The sequence below is a fragment of the Equus caballus genome, chromosome 1 (assembly GCF_041296265.1).
Source record: "Equus caballus isolate H_3958 breed thoroughbred chromosome 1, TB-T2T, whole genome shotgun sequence".
NCBI classification, from domain to species: domain Eukaryota; kingdom Metazoa; phylum Chordata; class Mammalia; order Perissodactyla; family Equidae; genus Equus; species Equus caballus.
In genome coordinates, this window is record NC_091684.1 from 46,860,383 (window position 1) to 46,886,547 (window position 26,165).

A 26,165-nucleotide genomic window follows, 5' to 3' on the forward strand; every position below is an offset into this window, starting at 1 on the left:
GCTTTTTGTTTTTTATTTAAAATTCCTTTGAAGCTTCAAGCATGTATCCAGGCATAAATGGGAGAGAGAGCCGTGGCTATATGTCTCAATGTATTGAGCACATAGAAGTTGGAAATAAAGACACGGACTAACTGACTTGTAATCAGAAAGTACTGTCTTTCCTTTTTGAGACCAAGAGCAATCTGAGCATTTGTAATCACTTGAAATGTCAGCTCCTCTCTGAAATCCTCTTTGGTCCTATCAAGAGAATCTCCTATTCTTTTCCTACTCTATTTCCATTGCTGATTCATATCATTATCACAACATATACAGCCTTATATTACAAATAGATTTATATATTCTATCCAATGGTATAACAAGATGGGGTGGGAGCTATTCACCACGGGTGCAAATGATAATGTGCATTGGCTGTAGAGAATTAAAAAATACAGTAAACCCGACTAAAATTCAGTGTTCTTTTTATTATCATCATGCAACAGTAATTCCACATAATGACAGTGACAAAATTCTCCTCTCCTCCAGGGAAGATCACTCCCACCCACAGGCAACCTCCAGTTCCCACCCACTCCCCAACCGCTACCCCCGTTTGAAATACCACTCATTATATCTTTGCTTCAGTTGTCATATAATTGAGGAAAGAATAAATTTTTAATATAATTCATCTATCTATCTATGTATACACTATCTGTGGCAATATAGAAGACACTTAGGAAATGCTCATGGAATATCTTAATAAAGTAATGAACAGCACAGGTAAAAAATATAGAAGGAAGATAAGAAAATTGGGTTTCTTACTAAACGGATATCAGAAAATATTTTCTGTATTAAATCAGAGAAAAATAGTACATGAAATAAATTACGGAAAGTTTCTATAAAGTTATTTTCTAAGCTGTTGAGAAAAAAGTTTATTGACATATATAGCAAAGAACAAAACAAGCAGCAACCTAAGAAAATGTTTGTCTCACATTTGCTCATGTGTCTGCCTGCAGCCACTCTGGATGAATATTGAAATAATGACTTTTCCCTTACATTGGTTTTCCAGATCTCATAATGTGGCTATCATTGACAGAATCAAATTCAGAAACACAAGGAAATGGATTTGGGAAATGTAGATCATGGCTTCTCATTGTGATGTAGAATAAACTTTATCCTGGATGATGTCAATGCCAAGTTGACAATAGTAAAATAAGTATAAAAGATCTGTATTGGGAAAGATGAATTTGATAAAGTCCACAGAGAAGAAAAATAGCGGAGTGGTTAAATTTCTTTAAAAAATGAGAAAAAAAGTTCAATTCCACCTAAGTAGCAATAGAAAGGAGAGGTGTTTATAAGCCTTTATATATTTACAAACCTTGGAAGAGTCAAAAAAATTGGAAGGCAAAGTCAAAGAAAATGCTAAAGGAGTATGGAATTCCTATGGAATAAAAAGGAAAACTGGTGTACGCGGGACAAACATCATGGTAAACAAAATATCTAATACTGAAGAACTTCTGATTTTGACATCTAATAATTTAGCTGTCATTTTATCTCAGACATAAGATTGGGTATCAAGAAATTAATTGTTAGACTCTGATGGAATTGAGTCTCATGCAGAAAAGAACAGGTAAGAAAGGGGTTCATCTTTTATACTAAGTATCAAGGCATTTGGTGTCACTGCAACTATAAACTGAAAGGGGAAAATATCTCATATTTTGATGTGCACTCTACCCCAATCAAATCAAAATGGAAATGATATTTAAGGATGCAAACTCCCCTGCCTGCTACAAAGCTATGGCTTGAAAGAGATTTCAGCTTGAGTCTATTAAAATCATATTATGTATGCCATACATAAAATATATGCATAAAAATATAAAATATTATAATGAAATATATAATATATAAAACATGTAGGTATGTATAATACACTGTATTTAATATATGTATTATATATAATATATATAACATTATAATTAATTATACATTATATAAATTCTAAATACTGTATATACTTTATGACCAAGTTTTCATGGATCCATGTATCGTCAGCCTAGAATATATTTATAAAATTACAACTAAGTAAAAACTGAAATGTTCATGTGAAATAAGGAATAGTTGATGACACGTAAGTCAGAGCAAACATTTTCTTCTTATTACCCCGTAACCTCCACGAGGACAGAGATCTTTGTCTTCCTTGCACTGCCTTATCCTGAACCCCTAGTGGATGAAGAGTTACATAAAACAGAACAGCCACCAATAGACACCCCGCAGGATGCAAGAGAAAAAGCAATATGGTGTCAGGAAAAAGATGAATTATTATGATTTGAGAGAATCTATCGCTGGGGTGTTGGTTAATAGAAGTCTGCAAATTTGGTGTTAACACTGTAAATTAAAGAATGCAGAATATGACAAACAGCCACGGAAGGAAACTGCCCTGCAACATGACGGTCTTGCATCTATGTTAGAAGCGTGTGTAACCCACTGTCTCATTACTTTTGCTACACAGCAGTTGATGCAGAGACTCTGTGCCCTACTACAATCTTCTAGAAGCAGAAGGTATTTCTCTGTTAGATTTCCTAAAACACAAGCTGTAAAGACATGGTCTGTACTCTAGATTTCAAAAGACCCTAAATTAATGTTACTGCCATTTTCCTAAATCTGAATTACTATCATTAATATCCATGTCTCAGTTACCTAGAAATTTTATAAGTTTTGTGTATTGTGCATCATATAGAAATATTGCACAGAAATTAAAAGAGACTTCCCGTTATGGTCCCTAATGATACCTAATCAAATAATACTCTCTCTTTTCCAACATGACTGATGCTATTTGTCTTTATGTATACACAGCCCTCTCATCTCTCCTGTAATGCTGCAGAGTCACCCATCAATTCATACTGGGTAACATTGAATTTTTACATTTTTATTCAACTTTTCCTAATATAAAGTAGTATTATGAGAACAAAAGCCAAATAGTAATACCTTAAAAATCAAAATGGCATTATAGTTCTGGTAAATTTATTCTTTGGCATGTTTCTGGAGGAATTCTGGGGCATCTTGGTTGTTTATATAGAGAGAGAGAGAGAGAGACTCCTATAGGTCCAAATATTACTTCCATTTCAATTTTGCAGTTACTGAATAGTTTACAAAATAAAAAATACCAAAGAGGATTTCAACATATTTTCAGCATCTCCAAAACATCAACATATCCATACATTAACTCAAGAGTTACTGAAAATCTGTTATACTCAAACACCTGTACAGAACACTTTTAGAAAATGACCAGGGTCCTGAATAAAGGGATCTTTTGGTTATTACTATTGATTAATTTACCTCCATACATTGCGTTGGCCTACCACAAAATAAGGATTCAGGCAGACATTTCTTGAACACATTTTTGTGTTCAACACCTTCCATGTTTCATCTATGAGGTAAAGGGAATTAGCCCCATTTTACAGGCTGGAAAAATGAAGTAAAGAGGCAAAAGCAATTGGTCCAAGAATACATAGGAGAGTTGGAATTTGAATCCAAATTTTTATGAGTCTATAATCTCTGATCTTTTCCCATACCACAACAGATTCTTCATTTAACATCTAAAATGTAAATGGTGCTTTATGGTTTTCCTAATATTTTGTATGTAGCATTCTTTTGATAGTCCACAAAAATCCTTTCATATGCTTCGAATGGATACTATGTTTAATTCCTATATGAAGAAACTAAGAAGCAAGAGATGTGATTGTCGTTTTCTTCAATTTATGGTTTTAACATTTTAAATTTTTAAACCCTTTTTTAAAATAATATTTTCATTCTCCCTTTCTCCCCCCTTTTGTTCTAATCAGGCCCTCAACAGATGAGATCATGCCCACTCACATTAGAGAGAGTGATCTGCTTTACCTGGTCTACCAGTTCAAATTCTTACCTCATACAGAAATACCCTCACAGACACACCTAGAAATAGTGTTTAACGGGCTATCTGGGCACGATCTGACCCTGTCAAACTGACATATAAAATTAACCATCACTATTACTATGCTATATTTGTTGCAATTAATGAACCAATATTGATATTATGAGTAACTAAAGCATACTTTCTTCAGATTTAGTTTTTACATAATAACTTTTTTCTGTTCCAGGATACCACATTGCATCCACTTGTCATGTCTCCCTAGGCTTCTCTTGGCTGTGACAGCTTCTCAGGCTTTCATTGTTTTTAGCAATCTTGACAGTTTTCAATATTCCTGATGATGAGGAGTACTGAGTAAGCATTTTGTAGAATATCCCCGCAATTTGGATTTGTCTGGTGTTTTTGTTACGATTAGATTGGCGTGATTTGAGCAGAGGCATGCATAGACCATAGCAAGAAAGTGTAATTTTCAGCTAATGATATTAAGGGCAGATGTTATTAACATGAATTATCACTGCTGATGTTACCTTGATCACCTGGCTGAGGTAGTTTGTTTCAGGTTTCTCCAATGAAAGGTAGTCTTTTTTTCGACTTTTCACATTGTACATGTGTATTCCACATTTAGGGGGTAAGAATGATGCTCCACTTCTTTGAAGGGGGAGTATTTCTATTTCTTTTCTCTAATTATAAATATAATAATTGGCAACTATAGAACTTTCAAAATATTAAAAAGGAATAGCAATTATAAAAATAAAAGTTATCTCTAATTTGATACACTCATAGTACATAATACCAGTGATTTCAAAGTGTGAGAGTTGTGACATAGGTGAATTCATTGACAATGTTACATTGTAAGAAACTTACTTCTTTTTATTCTCCTCCAAATCTATGGGAAAATCAAGGAGAAAGTTGGTGTTGGTCTGTTAATTGCAACTGTCTGACACCATGTCTTTTTTTTTTTCAACACAGCTGGCAAAGCCTCAGACCCAGATGTTTACAGATGATGCTTTCTACCTGGATCAAAATTACAGTATTTTGTTTTCTTCATATTTATTTTTAGGAACATGTCTATTTTTTTTTAGTAATACTGGCTTCAAATTATAAAAATGAAGGAAAACCACATATTAAAAAATATTTTAAAACTAAAAGTGAGCTAATTAAAAATATGCAAGTAAACAGTGGTGTGCAGAAACAGCAAATATGTGATTGACAGTTGTTTGGGAAGTATTAATTTAGAATAAAAAGTAGCAAACTATCAAAACTATTGGTAGAGTTCAAGGGCATTTTCAAGCGCATGAGCCTTTTGTAAATGTTTTTGCTCAGTATCTGACAATATAAACAATTTCATTTTTTAAAATATAAAATTCATGGGCTCCTTTGTAAGGTATAGTGGTTGATTAAGAGAACTTTAGAATCAAGGGTAGAAAAGAGAAAGTTGCATATTTATTTATTGTCCAATCAGTGTGCGTGAAAATTCTTCATAGTGTTCAGGTACCATTTCTTTCCTTGTAGGTGCAGAAACCATCTCTTCCTGTTCTTTTTGGAGGAAAAAAAATGCATTATCCCTGCAAATTTCATATGCCATACTCCCAGAAAAAGCCAGTGGCACTATTACTCACAATGCCATATCTCTTCAGTATAGCTGTCTGTATTGAAACCAAATAGATTCTCTTGTCTCTACAGTTCCATGACGCCATTTATTTAGTGCCGATTACATCATTACTCATGAGACTGCACCATCCATTATTTCGCCCAAGAATGCTGCCTTTCAATGGCTTTTTTTCAGAGTTCGTTACTCTGTTTTGTTAAGGATGACCAGAGGGGCAAATCTTACCCAGAATATGCAGAAAAATGTAAAAGATTGCTTTAAAGTAAAAGGCCATGTTGAATATACTCTTTGGAATTTTATTGAGTAAACATAGAATGCATCTTGCAACCGTATCTTCATTTTAACTGTTACATTTTCCAAATGTGTCTTGTCTTTAACTCTTGAGGCCTTCATTGCTGCGTTCCTAAACTGATCTCTTCGAATGCTGATCACAGCCTTGCCTTTCATACACCCACCACCAGCAAGGAGGATAGTGAGAAACTCATTGTCTGAGTGAGTAAAATGGTCCTATTCGTGCAAAAAATGTCTATTCTACCACCAGTGTGGTTTAAGATTAACCTCCACATACCGGATGTCACCTCCACATTAATCAGCGTTAAAAGAGGCCACATCAATCAGAAGGGCCCCTGGGTTTGGAAAGTCCTCAGGAAGGTCAGGAACAGCCACCCTATGAGAGATACTATGAAGGACTATCTGACCACATGATTCAGACCCTGGGCGGTGGGAGATGACTGTCTGCTCTGGGTGCCAGTGAGGGTAGTACAATGAAGTCAATGGAGCCCACTATCACACACAACACCCCCACTGAGGTTGTACAATGGTGGGAACAGAGAAAAGTAAAAACCCATACATGGGCCCATGCATGTGGCTCAAGCTCAAGGCTTGCTGACAGGCAGGTACATAGAGCTCTGAACTTAATCTGCATCTAATGTGAATGAGAATAATCTAGAATTTGGGTGTTGGCACTATTTGGTGATTCAGTCTCAGGCCAGTGGATCATCAGAACTTTCTGTGGAAAAAAGGCCAGTCCAACAGGTACCAGGATGAAGACATGGGTGTAATTTTTCCCCTCCTAGCTCCCCAGGGTATCTGGTTGACCATAAGATTACAAGTCCCTGAAGGGGGAAAATGTGGACTGAGTTCCAGGCTGCAGCTGCTCTTCCCAGATGGCACTTATGGAGTCTCTGAATGCTAATCACCAGAAGGAACTGAGAAAATTTTGAAAAAAGCACCCAAAGCCTGGGGCCTCTGGGGCCAGGTCAGAGTGGAGGGCTTTTAATTGCCTAGGTATAAGGGCAATAATGACTTGGCTATGCCCCAACTTTCCCCCCTTTGGATTATAGCATAAAGCATTCTTGTTGTTAAAAATCTTTTGGTACATAATGTCAAATAGTTGAAAAAAAATCTATCTAATGGTATTCCATAATTTAACAATTTTCCAAATTTTAGTAGTTTGATGTCTTAAGAATGTCAACTTTTTGATTCATGACTTAAACATTTATACATACATATACAGCATTTATATGCCTTTTCTAAAATTTTTTTTTGGGGGGGAGGTTGAAGAAGACTGGCCCTGAGCTAACATCTGTTGCCAATCTTCCCCTTTTTCGCTTGAGAAAGATTGTCACTGAGCTAACATCTTTGCCAATCTTCCTCTACTTAGTGTAGGATGCTACCACAGCATGGCTTGATGAGTGGCACTAAGTCCGTGTCCAGGATCCAAACTCGTGAACCCCAGGCAGCCAAAGCAGAGAGCGTGAACTTAACCACTATGCCACCAGGTTGGTCCTTCTAAGAATTTTTAATATCTAAGAATTTATATTTTTGTTTAAGTTTGGTGTTTTAACATAGATTCTTATTAAGTAGGAGTGCTTCATATATGGAGTATATTAATCCAAATATTTTCTCAGTTTGAGTTTTGCCTTAAAATCATCATAGATTTGATGCATGGCTTGTATAAAATATCATTGGTAGTGTTCTCCTTATGCTTTCAAAGTTCTTACCCTATTTAAAACTGATTAAATATCTTTGTACATTGCTTCTTGTTTGATTCTTTATTTCTTTTTATTCACTTGTATTTATAAACCTTCATAATTTATATATTATCAAGAACAAATCTGATTTTTTAATTTTTATAAAATGTATTTTCTAAAATCATTTGTAGAATTAATAACTCCATGATCATTGGTATGTGATTTTTTTATTATACGTTAAATTCACAAAGATAGATAGGATAGTACTATATTTGTTCGATTGATTTCTCTTCGGTATTTTGAAACATATATATCTATGTAGTACTGCTTTAAAGTTTATTATAATTCTTAATTCCTTTTAAAACATCTTGTTTTAAGTATCAAAATTATAAATGAAATATATATATGTTTTTTTAAGGAAGACTGGCCCTGAGCTAACATCTGTGCCCATCTTCCTTTATTTTATATGTGAGACACCCGCCACAGCATGGCTTGATAAGTGGTGCATAGGTCCACAACCAGGATCCAAACCAGCAAATCCGGGGCCACCACATCAGAGCCCACGAAACTAACTGCTACCTACCATGCTGGCTCCGAAACGAAACAGTATTTTTGGTATAATTTTATATAAAATGAAGACTTTTAAATCATTAACCTAATTTGGAGATTTAGCACCAGATTATTCATATCTATGTGACAAATAAAAATTATCTAAGACAGAGTATTGAGCAAGGCTCCCTGATCCTCCTCCACCTATGTTTTCATAACTGCGTTCTAAGGCCTTTAGTGGGGATGAGCTGGGTTTATGGAGAGAGCAGCAGAATTGATGAAGAAACTAAATTTACATAAGAAAAATCATGGCATTCTGACCTGAGGAAAATTACAATCTTAGCGTTGGGGTGGGATATGAGAATAGGCAGGGCCAGGCTGCTTAGAAGAATCAGAGAATTTGAGGGGCAAACACAAGAATGGATTGTCAAAAAGCAGTTTAGAGCATTTTGCAGTGTGAACTTTGTTGCAATTCATCCCCTGCAGGGTTCTCAGAAGATATCAGCACAGACTTATAGGGTGATTAGGCACACGTGTGTGGTGATGGATTGTAATTAGTCTTCGGGTGGTGAATATGATGTAATCTACACAGAAACTGAAATATAATGATGTACACCTGAAATTTATATAATGTTATAAATCAATGTTACCACAATAAAAATAAAGAGAAACAAACAAAGAAATAATTAACACACATACGAAAAAAAAAGAGACTTTTCAAAGCTTTCAGATTTGGATGTGAGCTATGCTTGGATGCCACATGATGCCGGATTTGCCTTGTTTTCAGAATGAGGAGCACAACTTTACCAGGGTCACTTTTAAACTGTAGTTTTATATTTTGGGTTTTTTACATTTGCTTTCTAATTTATACTCTTAACAAGATAAAAAGTAGTTGAGTTTCAGTGTTCAACATCTATCCTTGATAATCTGTGATTTACTAACTCTCATATTTTAAACATTATTGATCCCTTGATTGACAGGGAACCAGTCTCAGATTAACAGGCTACTAGCCAAGTAGTCACTTTTCATTACTCTTAAGGATTAATGTTTTCTATTGGGAAATAATTATTTAGTCCATTAGGATTAGTCTATTCTTCTGGGGAATAATTTGGCACATAGCAAATGTATTATGCAATTGTTTTGCTCTATTATCTTCAACATTTAGTGATTAATAACAAACACTTTCTCTACGTTATTATAGCTTAGTGTCACCAGTGTTTGCCTTTTTAAATTTTATGCTAATGACTGCTTATACTTGGATTTTCTCAGGCAGATTCTTCGTCATATTGTATAATAGCTTTCTAGCTATGCCAAAGAACCTTGAATTCTCCAAGTACTATAATTGCCAAATGAACATAACTATAGCTTGAAAATAACACATTTTTAATGATCTATTAGCTATTAAAGGAATGATTATTGGAAAATGAAGTGGATGTATAATTTGATTAATTCAGTTTGCTATGAAAACAATGTTGAAAGTAATCTGTTTTCATTATGACATCTATAAATACTGCATATCTTAATCACTCTTTGCATTTAAACACAATGTATTTTATTATACCTTAGCATATACCATATCAAGGTTGTTCTTATCATTAGACGTAACCAAATAATGGAAAATGATTCTAAATTGTTGTTTGGCAATAACTAAATATGAATTTGTAAAAATGTTAAAGCAGAAAGCTGAGACGGAAGTGAGATAAATATTGGATTCAAGAGTTGTAGGATGAATATATATGTACATATATATTTATATACATATGTCATGTATTTGTGTGCATATGTTCACACAGACATACACGTATACTCATTTATAGTAACTTATATCAGAGCCATTGTAATGTAGTAGAAGACAGACCTGAGTTTCACACCTAACATACAATATCTGGGTTTGGATTTTGGTCTTTCTAATAAGTGTAAAGTGGTATCCCATTATTATCTTAATTTTTAATTCCCTAACAACATAGATGTTGAGCATCTTTTCACATACTTATGTGCCATGTGTATATCCTCTCTGGTGAGGTGTCTCTTAAGGTTTTTTGCCTAATTTTAGTGGAGTTGTTTGTTATATAATATCTGGGCAAGATAGTCAACTTAACTAGGTTGTGTTTTAACATATCGTGATTTTTTATATGCTTAAAAGACATTCTGGATTCAAGAGGAAACATTTTTAAAGCAATGTTTAAAACGTTACTTGCTATTTCTCTTTCTATCCCATTCCTTCCTCATTTTCAAATCCTATCATTTCACCTTGTTTTTGTTTTTCCATCTCCCTACCCACATATGGACTTACATCTGCTGCCCACTCCCCATGGACCTCGTTTCATCATTTACCTTTTTTCTCATCTAAGGCTCCAAACACTTTTGTGTGTGTCTGAGGAAGATTGGCCCTGAGCTAACATCAGTGCCCATCTTCCTCTATTTTGTATATAGGATGCCACCATAGCATGGCTTGGTGAGTGATGCATAGGTCCACACCTGGGATCCGAACCTGTGGACACTGGGCCACAAAGCAGAGCGTGCAAACTTAACCACTATGCCACCAGGCCAGCCCCATGCAAAGACATATTTGACACAGGACTGTTATCTAAAACATACCAAAAGCTCTTAAAATTCAATGATAGGAAAACAATTCCGTTAAAAAATGGGCAAAAGACCTTAATAGACAGCTCACCAAAGAAAATATACAGATGGCAAATAAGTTTATGAAAAGATGTTCAACATCTATGTCATTAGGGAATTATAAATTAAAATAACAATGAGAGCAGCTGGTCCTGTGGCCGAGTGGTTAAGTTCGCGTGCTCTGCGACAGGTGGCCCAGTGTTTTGTTGGTTCGAATCCCGGGTGCAGACATGGCACTGCTCATGAAACCATGCTGCAGCAGCGTCCCACATACCACAACTAGAAGGACGCACAACCAACAATATTCAACTATGTACTGGGGGGCTTTGGGGAGAAAAAGGAAAAAAATAAAATCATAAATAAATAAATAAATAAATAAAATAACAATGAGATACCACTTAACACTTATTAGAATGACCAAAATCCAAATCACTGACACCATAAGATGCTGGTGGGGATGTGGAGCAAGAGGAACCATCATTCATTGCTGGTTAGAATGCAAAACAGTGCAGCGCATCCACTCTGGGAGACAGTTGGTAGTTTCTTCCAAAGCATACTTTTACCATATGATGTAGCAGTGGTGCTCCTTAATATTTTACCCAAATTAATATTTTATCCAAAGCTTATGTCTGTACAAAAACTGTACATGAATGTTTGCAGCAGCTTTATTGATAATTGCCAAAAACTTAGACTCAACCAAGATGTCCTTCAGTAGGTGAATGGCTAAATAAAGTACATTTGGACAATGGAATATCATTCAGCACTAAAAAGAAATGAGCTATAAAGTCATGAGAAAATATACTATATAATTCTAACTATATGACATTCTGGAAAAGGCAAAACTATAGAAAGTGTAAAAAGATCACTGGTTTCCAGGGGTTAAGGGGAGGGAGGGAGGAATGAAAAAGCAGAGTGCAGAGGATTTTTAGGGCAGTGAAACTATTCTGATGAAGACTACAATGGTGGACACATGTCGGTATACATTTGTCACAACCCATAGAATGTACAACACCAATGTAAACTACGGACTTTGGGTGATAACGATGTGTCAATGTAGGTTCATCAACCGTAACAAAAGTTGCACTGTGGTGTGAGATGTCCATATCAGGGGAGATTGTGCACATGTGAGGGCAGTGGGTATGGGAAATCTTGATACATTCCACACACTTTTGCTGTGAACCTAAAACTGCTCTGAAAAATAAAGTCCATTAAAACAAAAAAACCTGGACACATATTTTACCTCATTTAAACTTGTATAAGTTTTTTGATTGTGTGAATACCTTTGGTGAAACTTTGTGTGATTTTCCAAGATTTAAAAGAGAATCACAAGGCATTCCTATTGTTCTTCGTGATTGCCTGTTACTGAAAGATTTCTGATCCCCAAAATTAGATCAGACAGATCATATTCAATAGTGCAGTCTCCTGTTTTTGTAATTATTCAATTATAAATTCAGAAAGAGAAGGACATGTAGCTAATTTACACTGTCCAAGTTTTAATCCAATTTGTGAGAGGTAATGGATGGATACTAAAGTTTAGTGACATCCTTTATTCTGTCGGCAAATGAAAGTTGCAATAGAGACAGGTTTCAGGAGTAGAAAATATTGATTTTTATTTTACCAGATATATTTACCCACACACAGAGCTCACATTCATTCTCTCCAGGGAGATTTTCCTATGAAATGATAAACAAGTTTTAAAAAAATAGAATTTGACTCCATTAAAACACTGTACACACACACACACACACTCATGTGAATGTACACACGGACTGAGCAAGTTTCATATGTTTATAACTTAGGAGTTACATGTGGGGACAATCTTATGAATAGACTAAGCCATGTATCAAATCAGTCCTGTCCAAATATGAAAAAATCACTCTTACTTAAACTCTTGATTATTTGTAATGTAGGAAAGAACACTGAATCCATTGTCAAATATTTGCATTCAAAGCGTGGTCCTTCTTACTTGCTCTATGAATTTGAGCAAGTGGCCGAATTGGGCAAGTCCAAAAGTTTAATGGAAAAATTACGAGCTTTGCAGTTTGATAAATAGAAACTCTTCTTCTTACTAGTTGGAAGACATTTTGATCAAAGCATTCAATGTCTTTGAGACTCAGAATCTTCCCTTAATAAATCAGTGTAACTCACAGCCTGTACATTGTAGAATAATATAAATTGTATGTGTATTTTGTTGTACATAATGGGGATCTAGTAAATGGAAGCTTCTATGAGATACACATACCTAAAAAGATATACATATTCATCATAATACATACATATATACACATACATGTAATACATACATATATATCTCATATGAATTATAATCCAATCCTAAAAATAACTCATCTACCAGATTCTATTTTCATTTTTTTGAAGAAGTTCAGAAGTGTTAAGTGACCTGCCTGAGGCTGCAACAGTAACAAGTGTCAGAGTTGAGATTCAAACCCCACACAACTGCCCCCAAAATCAGAGCTGCTTGCGGTATACAGCACCGCCTCCTATCTTCTCCATCCTCTGTTCATCAGACATTATTAATTTTATCACTTTCTCAAAGGCATGAGAGCTGAAGCACGAAAGCAGAGCTTCTCCTTAATCGACATCAGCTGGGAACATTCTGACAGGTGACTTAATTTTTTTGCTGCTCTTGGCATGTCCACGAATGACCACAAGAACACTGTAAGGACTGATTTACAACAAAATTTTAGTAAGTAGGTGATTTTGCAAATTTAGAATCTTTCTTTCTCTCTTTCCCCTCTAGATATAGATAGACATATCTATGTCTGTACACATGTCTATATCTATATAATTTAGATGTATACTTTAGATATACAGATGTATACAGTTGATCTTCATTGCACATGAAGCCTTTTTCCCTGTACTTTGAAAGATTAGGCAGTAGTACTTACTGTCTACCACTCTATAATCTGTTCCCACATTTGAAACATGTAGAAAGGATTGCACTAAAAAAACAATGTCAGATGAAAGTTAACATAGGTATTAGGACCAGACCTTATATCAGATATTATTAATTTTGTCAATCAATGGCTTAAAACATGTAGTAGATTCTTCAGTTTTTAATAGATGAAGCTGAGATATTTGTTCAAACCCTCATGACTAAGGAGATGAACTAGAATGTTTTGAAGCGTGGATTTAAGTGTCCTTTCTTCTCTTCCTCTAACTTTCCTCATTCATCTGAAAGCTTGGGTCAGATGCAAGGGCAAGGTGATTTATAACTAAAGAAGACAGTTGCTCTACAAATTTGAGGACCCAGATAAGATCAAGATTGTTAAGGACAGGCAATTCAAAATTTCAAAAGGGTTGAAAGATCACCATGGATGAATCTAGCTGTGCCTTTTTTTCTCTACCTACTCAGTCAAGGAAATAAAATGCAGTACTTAATATCCACATTTCTCATATTAAAATATTCTCCACATTAAAATAATAATAAACACACAAAATTTAACAAATACAGCATCTTAAGCACACAAATAGTGACAACTGGGATTCCATTTCTGACTTTAGAAGGCCTTAGGTCTGGGTCCTGAGACAGCGCCAGGACTACTTTCTCTGTGAATTAAGAAAAAATACTTTCACTGATTTCTCTTTGTTTCATTTTCTTGGCAATTTTCTGATATTTGCCTAAGTATTTCCTAGAACTGCAGTGGCAATATTATAATCCTGGGTGTTGGGTGTTTGTAGTTGAAAGAAACAGCCTGCTGTCATATGAGTCTGCAAGGTACTCCCAACTCCACCCCAGTGGAGGAGGCAGAGGCTAAAAGTATCCATTCTAGTTCACTAGAATTCCCTACTAACATTTTGGGCTAAACTCTTGAATAATTATAGAGGTGGGCCTTGCCCCCCTAATCATTGACCTGCATATGTATTGTTTCCTCTGGATCTTCATGGGAAGAAATACTTGATTAGGGATAGAATTTGGTTGTTCAAGGATCCACTGCCTTCATGCCATTTCTAAGTGCCCTTTATATGTATATTGATATCAAAATCATATTCTATCTTCAGCTGGTTTTATTTATTTATTTTTAGATTCTTAACTGGTCCTTTCATTGTATCCATTAGCTCCCAGGGTTCTTCTCTTTTCGGACTTCTCTCCTGCTACCCGTGTGCTTCTTGATGGGTAGTTATCCCTTTGCAGCTCTACCCATTGGTATCAAAGACTGGATGACACTGGTTTGCTCCATCTCTGATCATTTACTTGCATAGGGTTCAGTTTAATATTGTTCCTTTGTGGCTGTTTTGAATTTTGTGAAACTACTCCCAACGTCAAAAATACACAAGAACACACACAAAGATATACTCAGCAACAATCACAAAATAACCTTTCCCTTTCTTTTCTTTTTATTGTATCTACATGAGATGATAGATGTTGTGGGGACCTGGAATTGGCCACCCCAAGATATGTCTCTTTGGCATCGGGATTATTTGAGGCTGATTGCTTTTGATAAACTGGGACAGGGAAGGAGGCTCTGAGGAATGGAACTTGCCCTTTGTTAGGACACTTACATTTGTAAAGTAAATCTCTATCTGTAAAAGGTGCCTCCCTCTCTGTACCAGGAAGAAGAAAGGAGATGACCTTCTCTCTAGAAACTCTTAATCAATACCAAAGGCAAGGACTTAAATCTGCATTTTATTGTGCTTCTCTGGTAACCTCCTGTAACTGACTTCCCTCCCCCTCCCAACATTGGCGTCTCCTTAAAGATTAAGCATCTTTCTTTGGGCTGGGAACCGATTGCGGCGCTCATCTGTGACCCCCCCGCCCCACCCCCAGCATGAGGCAACAAACCTGCCACCCCGCGGCGTTCACTGGGACAGCAGACCTGTCTGTCGTTTCCATCAAGCACTGTGCTGACAGAGCAGCCTCGTGACTATTGTAAAAGGGACATTTCAATCATATGTGAAACACCCTGTTTGGGGGTATATAACCACTCTGTGCACCCCACTTCTTCGGTGCCCTTTCTTCCTTTGGGAAGAAAGGCCCCGGGCCATGGTTCCTCATAAAGCTTTGTTTAATTTTCTCTTGCTATTCTGTCTCATGTGAATTTAATTTGTTCTCCGGCCAGACGAACCCACATTTGGGAAGAGGAAATGTCTTCCTCCCCTACAATGTTAACTAACCTATTGTGGTAATCATTTCACAATATATGTAAATCAAATCATCAAACTGTACATCTTAAACTTATATAGCAATGTTTGTTAATTATTTCTCAATAAAACTGGAAAAAAGGCCCCACATTATGGCATTCACATTGGGCCTTTATCTGTTTCATTCCTAATCCTATGCCTTTTCCTCTATAATTCTCTGTCTTCAGAGTTACTAGTAGTCTTTTTAGTATTTCACATTAGCAGTCCATCTTTATCATCTCATGATACTCACTTAAGGCTTTCATATTCACCTATACATATACTAGTGAAAACATGCTCCAGGATAAGCTGGTCTTAGCTTAATGGCATTCTCTAGATATGGGACATGGGATTCATGGATCTAAACATTCTAAAATTTTGTAAAATTTGTATACTTATTTGTATGTTTTAAACTATTTTGGAAAAAAAATCCATAGGTTTATAATATTATTAGTGATTACCATGATTGCTCCTAAATATTTTAAGTATCAATGTTATAGGAAATTATAGTAATGAGGAGAATAATAATAATGAATCCATAGCATAACAGAAATAGTAATAACCTCTTCCATTTATTGAGTTCTTGTAATAGCTTAAGGAGTATGCTGAGGGCTTTATATACATAATCTTAATTAATTCTTATAATAAACCAATGAGCATTTTAAAGATTAAGAAACTGTCTCTCTGGGGCTGGCATCCCACATGCCACAACTAGAAGAACCACAACGAAGAATATACAACTATGTACTGGGGGGCTTTGGGGAGAAAAAGGAAAAAATAAAATCTTTAAAAAAAAAAAAAAAAAGAAACTGTCTCTCAGAAAGATTAAGTCCCTTCCTCAAAGCCTCATGCTGGTTAGTGAAACTGACAAGATCACACAAAGTTCTACCTGCCTCCAGTGCCTGTTGCCTTAGTATGCCATGCAGATAACATTATCCAGGCATGGACTAAAAGACTCGCACAACTTATTCTCTGCCCTAGGACAAATATTAGTGATAAGCATAGTATTAGTGTGTATTAAGCTAAGGAAAAAGAGTTTTATTTAGCTCATCAGTGAGTGGGTATTGAGCATCTTCTTAAGTTTTATCACTCTCTTAACACTAACTCAGACTAAATAGCAAGGGTAAATATGATCAAATGTCAACAGGATTCCAGATTAAATTACTGTAATCCCTTTATGATCCAAAAAATACATATTTTTTAAAACAGCTTTTATTAAAGTTATATCAATGTATATATTTTATTTGAGATTTTTAAATTCAAGCAAGGAATGGTCTTAGCCATCTTTTCCGTATTGGTTACTTAAAAGCTTATTAGACGAATTCAGAAGGATCAAAATCTATTCCAGGGTTAACTACATGCAGCATTATTTTGAGTATAACACTAAAAGATTTTTAAGACTCATCTTTCTGAGCCATAAAGAGTAAAATTGTTGGACCAGGTGACCACTGTTTTCACTTTTCTTCCCAATGAAAAATTGCTTGTCCCAACTTTTGCTATAACTTTATTGTCTTCTTGAAGCCAAATTCTGTTTTATCGCATTCTCTCTTTCTGTGTGTGTGTGTGTATGCATGTATGTATGTGTGTGTCCAAATTATCACTTAATGCGGCAACAACATTGCAAATATTAGCTTTTACTCTTTCATCAGCCGAATAGAAACTTACGTTAAATGTGTACCATCTTTCTCTTAAACTATCTGAATATATAAGTCAATTAAATTAATGTGCAAGGAGAAGAACTTTGCCTACTTAGCGTGATTAATGCCCTCCATATTTATGCTTGCTACCCTTCACAATTTTTCCCTCAAGGATAAGATCTGTAACAGAATATACTAATTAAGTAATTGGAAGTTTTAATTTTATTTCCTAGATAAATTGGTGTGTGGTATACCAGCAATTTGAATACATTTGAAAAAATAAAAACTAGCAAAATACTCTCTTAGAACTCTACTGAGGTGACAGTATGCCATGTATAATTTTGATCATTTTATCCAGCCATGCTTCAAGAATGGATTAACATACTATATATTTTTATCTTAAGTTCTAAGATTTGGGAAAAGACTTCAGCAATTAATAACAAAATTAACTTACAATTGAAATTTTTATTTTTTTAAAGATCGGCACCTGGACTAACTGTTGCCGATCTTTTTTTTTGTTTTCCTGCTTTATCTCCCCAAGTCCCCCCTGTACACAGTTGTTTATTTTCATTGCAGGTCCTTCTAGTTGTGGGAGAAAAATTTTTTAATATATATGCAGCAGCACAAATATCTGAGAGATTTCCTTAAACTGTATAAGTTCATTAATTATTTAGAAGCATGGAATGAATTTAATGGAAAACAGGTAGGTTCTGAAATTCATATGTTCTAGTGCATATGTACATACATATGCTTATGTGTGTACAGATAATTTCTTAAATGTTTCTATCTACTATAAAATATCATTCACATATATTTATCGTATAATTCGATGCAAAGTGCCATGCTGGATGTTGTTGGATATTTCCAGGGCCACATTCTAGGGAAAGGCTAATGATCATTGCATTGATTAAAGAGTTAAAGATAATTAACACGATTGAGAAGTAGGGAAAAAGATGATAAAGAAGAGTTGATTAGTTGTTACGAAATAAACAAACACACAAGCAAATAACAGTAAGTTTCTTTCCTAGTGAGCATTTATTGAGGACCTCTTGTCAGACCTTATATAGGCAGAAATCATTTTACTATGGTGACAACAGCTGAAGCACTATTCATCTGCAGCAGTGGCAGAGGAATGTCAATTTCTGAAATGATTCTGGAAAGTCCAAAAGCATTTGGTTCTATCTGTCTAAGCTAAGTTGTAATTTATTGTATCCATTACCTGTAATACTTTGCATCAGCAGTACAAAGAGTGAGATTACTCAGTCAGGGCTGTAAATAGTGAGGACAGGACATGATGTGCATTGGGGAATAGAGTTTGTCATTGAAGGTGAGGGTCAGGAGCGGATCTAGGCCAGGGCAAACAGATCAGAAAAGGAAGCACGCTCATCAAGATAAATGAAGTGTCTGTTACAAGAGAGTCTAATCTACCTGAGACTCTACTGTTAATGTATCATTTATGTCTAACGCTAGGAAGAGAAAGTTAGCAGGGGAAAATGATGTTGAAATATTCATAGCCAAATTTCCAGCTACGCTTTATCAACTACTTATTGTGGGTGAGAGTTAACTTTATGTACAACAATTTTATATTCAGGGTTATTTATAAAATCACCTCATGGATAACCAGAAATATAAAACTGTACCTAAAATAGTTAATATATTATCTGAATTTTATGGAGGTTGTATTTAGATCAATTCAACTTAGTGTGCAGGCTTTCCTAGGATAATTTATTTCTCTGATATTTGGGTAAATTCCTGATCCTCAGGATTAATATTTTCTTAAAATAGATATGCCCCTACACAGAAGTATAGGCTGTAAACTCACAATCTGCTTTTAGAAATTTAAGAAGAGCATATAACACTGTCACGTGACTTTCTCAAAGAAAGAGTGTTAACCTTTGGTGGTCCATGAGAGAAACCCTATTATGATTCATGCAAATAAATAAAAGCAATGAATGTATGTGGTAAAAGTTTTTGTATGTTTTGGTTGTATAAACATGTGTCATCTGTAAAGTTTATCAATGTGTTTTTAAAGGACTTATTGGCCATTCAAGGCTAATGTTTTCACAGGTAATATCTTCTATAAAGATCTTATTTATTCTTTTAATTGTCTAATTTTGCAAAGAGCTTGCTGAATTGTTGCATGGATGTAGATATTCAGATGGAACATTGAAATTCACTTTTGATTCTAAAAGAATTAAATTTTCACTTTATGCAGAGGAGAGCATACTAGAGTGGGGCACTTAGGTTACCTTGGTGCTTTCTGATTGTTTAGGGTGTTGGAGTTGTCAATTTCAAGCTCTGTGAGTTTTCAAATGACCATTAATCCTTAGAGCTCAGACACCATTCCCCAGGCTCACAATTCACAGAGAGAAGCTTTAATGTACTTCCCCACGGATTACAGATATGTGACTAATAAGTTAACGTACTCTGATGGGTTGTGCAAAAATACCCTGTAGGGAAAAGCTAAATTGAGAGTTTGGTAATTTCCATACATGGAACAATTGGCATGAACCTGAAGGCCCTTCTCTCGTGCCTAATCCTTAGTGTTTGAAGAAAAATAATTCAAACATTTTAAATTCATCAACACAATTTCCGTGAATTTCACAAGACACTACAACTTGGTGAAAATAAAACAGTTTGCGTTGTGTTTATGTGTGTGTGGTAAGTATAACAGTGTGCTGCTCTCCTAACACTGCCGAAAGTGTGGCAGGAAATGCACTTTTGCAGTTAAGAGTGGAGGATCTAGAATGAATAGCATAAGATCTGGAGTTTGACTATCTGGACTTAAATCTTGGCTCAACCAACTCACAGATTATGTGAATTGGGTCAAAATATATAAACACTCTCTATGCTTGCTCATTTTTAAAAAGAAAAAAGTTCTGTGTTTGGGATCACTGTTCCTCATTCTGGCACTCTGACTCTAAAGTAAATAAAAAAACGTTTTGCCCAAATTCCATTATTTCATCTGTAAGATAGTATATCATCTATATTTTAGTGTTGTGATGAGGATAAAGTGACTCATTATAAGTAAAAATGCTTTGACTTGTGTAAAATGGTTTGCTTTTCTATTTTTTTTCTACCCCATAAGAGGATATCCAGATTGATCGGCTGCAAGGGGTGCCATTAATGGCCTTGAGCCAAAGAATGTTAATTGACCAAATTGAGAATTTAAACCTATTTTCTAGCTTCATTAGCACAATTCTCTTGTCAGCTGATTTTAACCTAAACTGCCAAAAACAGAGCTGCTACGTAGCTTAGCAAAGACCTGACATATATGGGAAACCATTTCTGTAAGAAACACTTTTAATGTATTTTACGTCCCCATTATCTGTCTCTTAAGCCTAAATTTATAGTGATTGTTGCCAAAGTCACTTAGTAAACAAGAGTCTTGTATCTTTGACTGCTCAATTATGTAGTTTTAAATAGTTATTAATGCTATATTCTTAGAAAACCCCAACACATCCATCAAAAAAGAAGTCTTGTCAAAAAAAAGTTAAAAAAATGCCCTGACTGAAAAATTTCAAAGCTGAAAAAAAAGATGTTTTTCTTACGCTCTGAAAATTCAAAAATAAATTAATAACAGTTCACTCCAGTTATGGAGTTCTGTCATTAGGAATTTTAGCCTAAAGGAGATATTTTACATCCTATAAACATTGTATAAAAGAAAAATAAACTGTGAAAGTATCACCACAAAATTTAATTGGTGATTAAAACAGTATCTTCTTTAAAAAATGGAAGGAAGTTTTTTCATTAAGATTTTTGTGTCATCTGACCATCTATACTTATTTTAAAAATTGATATTGAAGAAGACAATCAACTTTGCTTTCATTTCTTAAAATAATGATTTTGATTGTAAACAAAAGATGGTGAAACAAAAAAGAAGAGCTGTAACTTTACCAGTCTTAAATAGTATGTGTTAATTTCCACCATAAGAAATATATATATTTTATTTACTAAATTATTTATGGATTTTTTAAAATTTCTAATCTATTGTTTATTTCTGGTTCTGGCAGTATAGTAGACAGAGTCACCAGAGAAATTAGCTGGAAGGAACTCTGGGAATTACCTAGAGGAAATAAACCAAAACATTGGATAAAATTTAGAAAAAAAATATAGGCACATGGTGAAAGCTGTATTAGTGAGAGGGTTAAGGGAAATCTTAGAATGCCATAAATAAAATGAAATTGGGAATCCAAAGAGGGAAAGTCAGTCTTGAAATAATGATTGCTTTAAGAACTTGTGCAAAAGGCTACCAGACAAGATCCTAGATTTTAGCGAGTCTTATAGAGAAATAATCTAAGGACTCCACTGTGGGAGGGTAAAGCAAAAACCTCCCAGAGAAATCTGGGTCTCCTGAAAGATAATGCCTACAATGGACAAACTAAGCATGAAAAGAAGAAACATTCATAGAAGGAGACGAAATAAGAAAATTCTGCCTTAATAATTCCCAACCACAAGCTGAATATCACACAGTATTGGAACTGACATTTATAACATTTGTGTCCACCTAAAAATGCACAGGTAAAAATAAAAATAATGACTGTCCTAGATTTGTAAGGCCATGAGGAACTTGTCAGAAGCAACTATAAATATTTTCTGGAGAAATGCAGTTAAACTTTCAACAAATTCCCATAGATAAAATGAAAGTGTCATGGACTCACCATTAAAAATTACAAAAACACATGAAGAAATAAACCACTGTGAATGAGAGTTATGAAAACAAACAAACTGCAAAATCATACTGCATGTATTGGAATTATCAGAACCAGAATAAAAATATATTAGTATATTTTGAGATATAAAATAAGGTATTAAAATATTATGTATGAAACATAGATTGTCAAAATATCCAGGAAGATTTGTAAAAGGAAGAGTTTTCCAGAAATTAAAAAATATATATATATATATATACACACACACACACAGTAAATGAAGTTAGAAATTCAATCCAGAATTAAAGAGTAGATTATATCATAGAACTGGTATCCTGGAGAATAGAAAATCCACACAGAACAAAACAGAGAGACAAGAAGATAGCAAACATGGATGTATGTCTGAGACATTATTGATAGAATAAGACTGATCATACTACAAATTGGAATTAGACTAGATGGTAACAGTGAGAAAGGAGAAAGGGAAATATTCAAAAATACAGTGGTACCTATTCCTCCTCAGGATTCCTTTCCTCTAACTCTGACCTTCCTCATCAGTCCCTTCAACTCATGAATATTCAGTCCTAAAGCAAATGAGTGGGGCCATAGGAAGTAGTCATCCAAAGCTGATTGGAATATAAAGATATTCAGATTAGGAGTGTGGGGAGGGCACGACACAGCATTCTGGAGCATGAATGGCAGGAGGAGAGCACCCACATGGGGAGATGGAAATACAGAGGAATGTTTATTAAATAAATAAATAGAAGCATTAAGTATAATTGGAGCCAGTTTCTCACTGTTAGAGAACAGAATTACAAATATGGAAAGGAAGAAAATTAGAATAGACTGTATGATGTGGGATTGGATTTGGGTATATCTATGTGCACTCAAGATTTTTGGTGATAGATAGATAATAGATAAATATGTGATAGATAGATCGATAGACAGATGGAGGATAGAAGTGGAATTATAGAAGGAAATGTGACCAAACATAAATTTTCTAACTTTCACTGACAGAGCTGGAAACAGCAGCACCATAATAAGAGTGAACATAACAAATCTTCAAATTTTGGCTTCCAAATATCATCCTCGTCTAAAACATACCAATGTTTTCTTGGTATAAATAAATACCAATGGCTGATATAGGATATGGGCATATAAAACTGTACAATGATCCTGGAACAACTTCTGCCAAATAGCAAGAAACTGCTCAGAGACTCAAGCATGTCAAAACCCCAGCGAAGCTGGAGGTATTCCTAGTGGTCAAATTTGGAGAAATTTAACTATTAAAATAATAATAAAAGTAATAATGGATTATATGTAAAATAAAATAGGAAAATATGAATCTAAGTTAATAAAAATAAATGAATAAATTGGAAGTTTCATAAGAAACAAGATATTGTTTCAAAGTAACTCCTAAGAAAATATTTATTAACTACAATGGAAAAGCTATGACTTTTGAGTGATAAAGTCTGGTAGATAACACCTTATACAAGTGATCAAAGTGATCATCACTACTAATAGGATAAATCAAAAGTACGTACTACCTAATAAAATGCAATGAGATGAACACAACATCAAGTCTGTGATATTCTGCTAACATATCATAGCCTGGATCATATGATGAGGAAACACTGCACAAATTCAACTTAAGGGACATTCTACAAAATAACTTGTCTGTAATATTCAAACATGTCAAGGTCATAAAAGTTAAGGAATAACTAAAGAATTGTTTGAAGCTGGAGGTGACTAATTGAGATTTGACAAGTAAATGCAATACACGATTCTGAAGTGAATCTTTTGGCTAAAATTGACACTATTGGAAAGCAGGTAATGGATTTTGAATATTAGATAGGAGTAATGTATCAAAGTTTATTGTCAAGTTTGATGGTTATATTAAGGTCAAGTGCTAAAATATCCTTTTGTGTACTAAATATGTACTGAAGTATTTTTGGTGATAGTATCAAGTAAAAAACATACACTCAAGTGGTTCAGAAAAAAAAATCTTTGTTCTATATTTGCAACTATTTTATAAGTTTGAGAATATTTCAAAATAAAACTACAAATTACTGTATTTGCACTTTTTTTCCTAAATTGTCTTCACTTTAGGAACAGTAGTTTCTAAATCTTTCCTTTTATTATTATTGTTATTATTATTATTATTTTTGCTGAGGAAGATTCACCCTGCGAATTTTGTATGAGGGATGTCACCACAGCGTGGCTGCCAAGCGACACAGGTCTGCACCCAGGATCCAAACCCACGAATGTGGGCCGCCAAAGCAAAGCACACTGAACTTTTAACCACTATGCCATGTGGCTGGCCTTGTATTATTATTTTTTACATCAAGATTATTTACTTTTTTTTTTCCCATAACCTCAACTTCCTTAAATTATTGCAAGACGTATACTTATTACTAAAGGCAAAATAAATACAAATTCATGTGAGGAGATTTTTCTAGAGGCTTTAATATCATTTGAGGTCTTATATTGCACAAATCATAGAATTCTTAAATTGTTTTGGTAGTGAAATTCACAATTTAAAAACAAAACCAAACTGCATTTACAGAAATTATTTTTGGTTTTGAGAAGTTACGTTAAATTCAGCAGATCGTTTTCAGAGACCCTGCACATATTTTCAATTCAAAAATATTATTTGGTGTGTCTGGGGGAAAGTGACAGCATGATGTTTCCAGAAAAAGGCTGCAAAGTAAGCTACGTCTTTTCAAAATTAGTTAAGCAATTTTGAAAATCTGTGCATCATAAGGGTTTTACATAAAACCTCAAATAAAATAAGAACTCATCGAGTGGTTAAACTGCATACTGGTTGCAAAGTAAGCAACTTAACAGTCATATTTTCATCCTCTAAGGTATTGGGGGAGAAATTACAGCACATATTTACTGTCCAAATGGTACCCTGGTGACCTGAAATGTTGAATATTGGATTTCTTTAAGAAGCTTAGGCACTCGATTTTGGCTCAGTAATTAATACTTCATTTTTATTTTACTAAAATTTTCTGTAGTGTAAAGAATAGTTTGCACTTCAAACTATATTATGTAAATACATACAATTACAAAACTATTACAGAAAGTAAACGTGCCAATCACTAAGACGTTTAAAGTAGAACTATGGACCAACTATTTTTTAGATGCATAAAAAACTTAACAATTAAGGATTATTTCAAAAGAAATACAAATGTCCAAAATAGCCCGCAAAATTCTGAGTTACTCCTAAGGGCAAATTTATTAATTATTCCCAGTCAAAAGTATACATTAATATGCTTATTTGATATTGATGAATAGTAAGTGATAGTCAATATGAGCCTGAAAAAAAATAACACTTTCTAACAATTCAAGTTTTATGATATTAAAATGAGCTTTCTTATGAGAAAATTAGTTCCATCTCTTGAAGGCTAAGAAAGAATATGTAATCACCCTTCAGAGAAGCTGAAAAGAAGATAATTGTATGTTAGTGCTGACATTTTGTTGTTCAAGGAAGGGAAGGCTGCGTATGGGTTTATTGGTAGGTGTATGTTATTCTCATGGATATTGTAGAGTAATCACACAAAAATATGAAAGACTCTTTTAAACAGTCCTTCATTCCTGTTTGGTGTTTTTTCATGGATTCAAAAATAATTAATTTGGGCCACTGAGGCATCTCAAGTTGACATTTCAAAAACATGTATTTTAAAAATAAGTGCCTGACAAAGTTACCAAAAATATTAGCCTGCTAATTATCCCCAGATTCATTTTGCCATTCTACTTCTTAATAGAGAACTTCTCAGTTTTAGAAGAGCAACTAGCTGAACAGTGACATCACCTTCGCTAGCTTCCTGCAGCCAGCTGTGGCCTTCTGCCGAAGGTCTGTTGAGTGACCATTAGTGGAAGGGTTGTGTGCAACTTCTGTATCAGATCCTAATGAGTAGCAGTTTGCTCTCCACTTTGTCTTTTCCTTTCCCACAGGCCAGACAGCAGAAACTGTGGGTATGAATCAGCTTCAACAATGCAGACACCGAGCACTTGGAGATAGCAGGTAAATGGTAGAAGGAGTTCTGAGTCACTTTGTTTGGGGGTCTGTTTATTACAATTTTATTTGTAATCTAA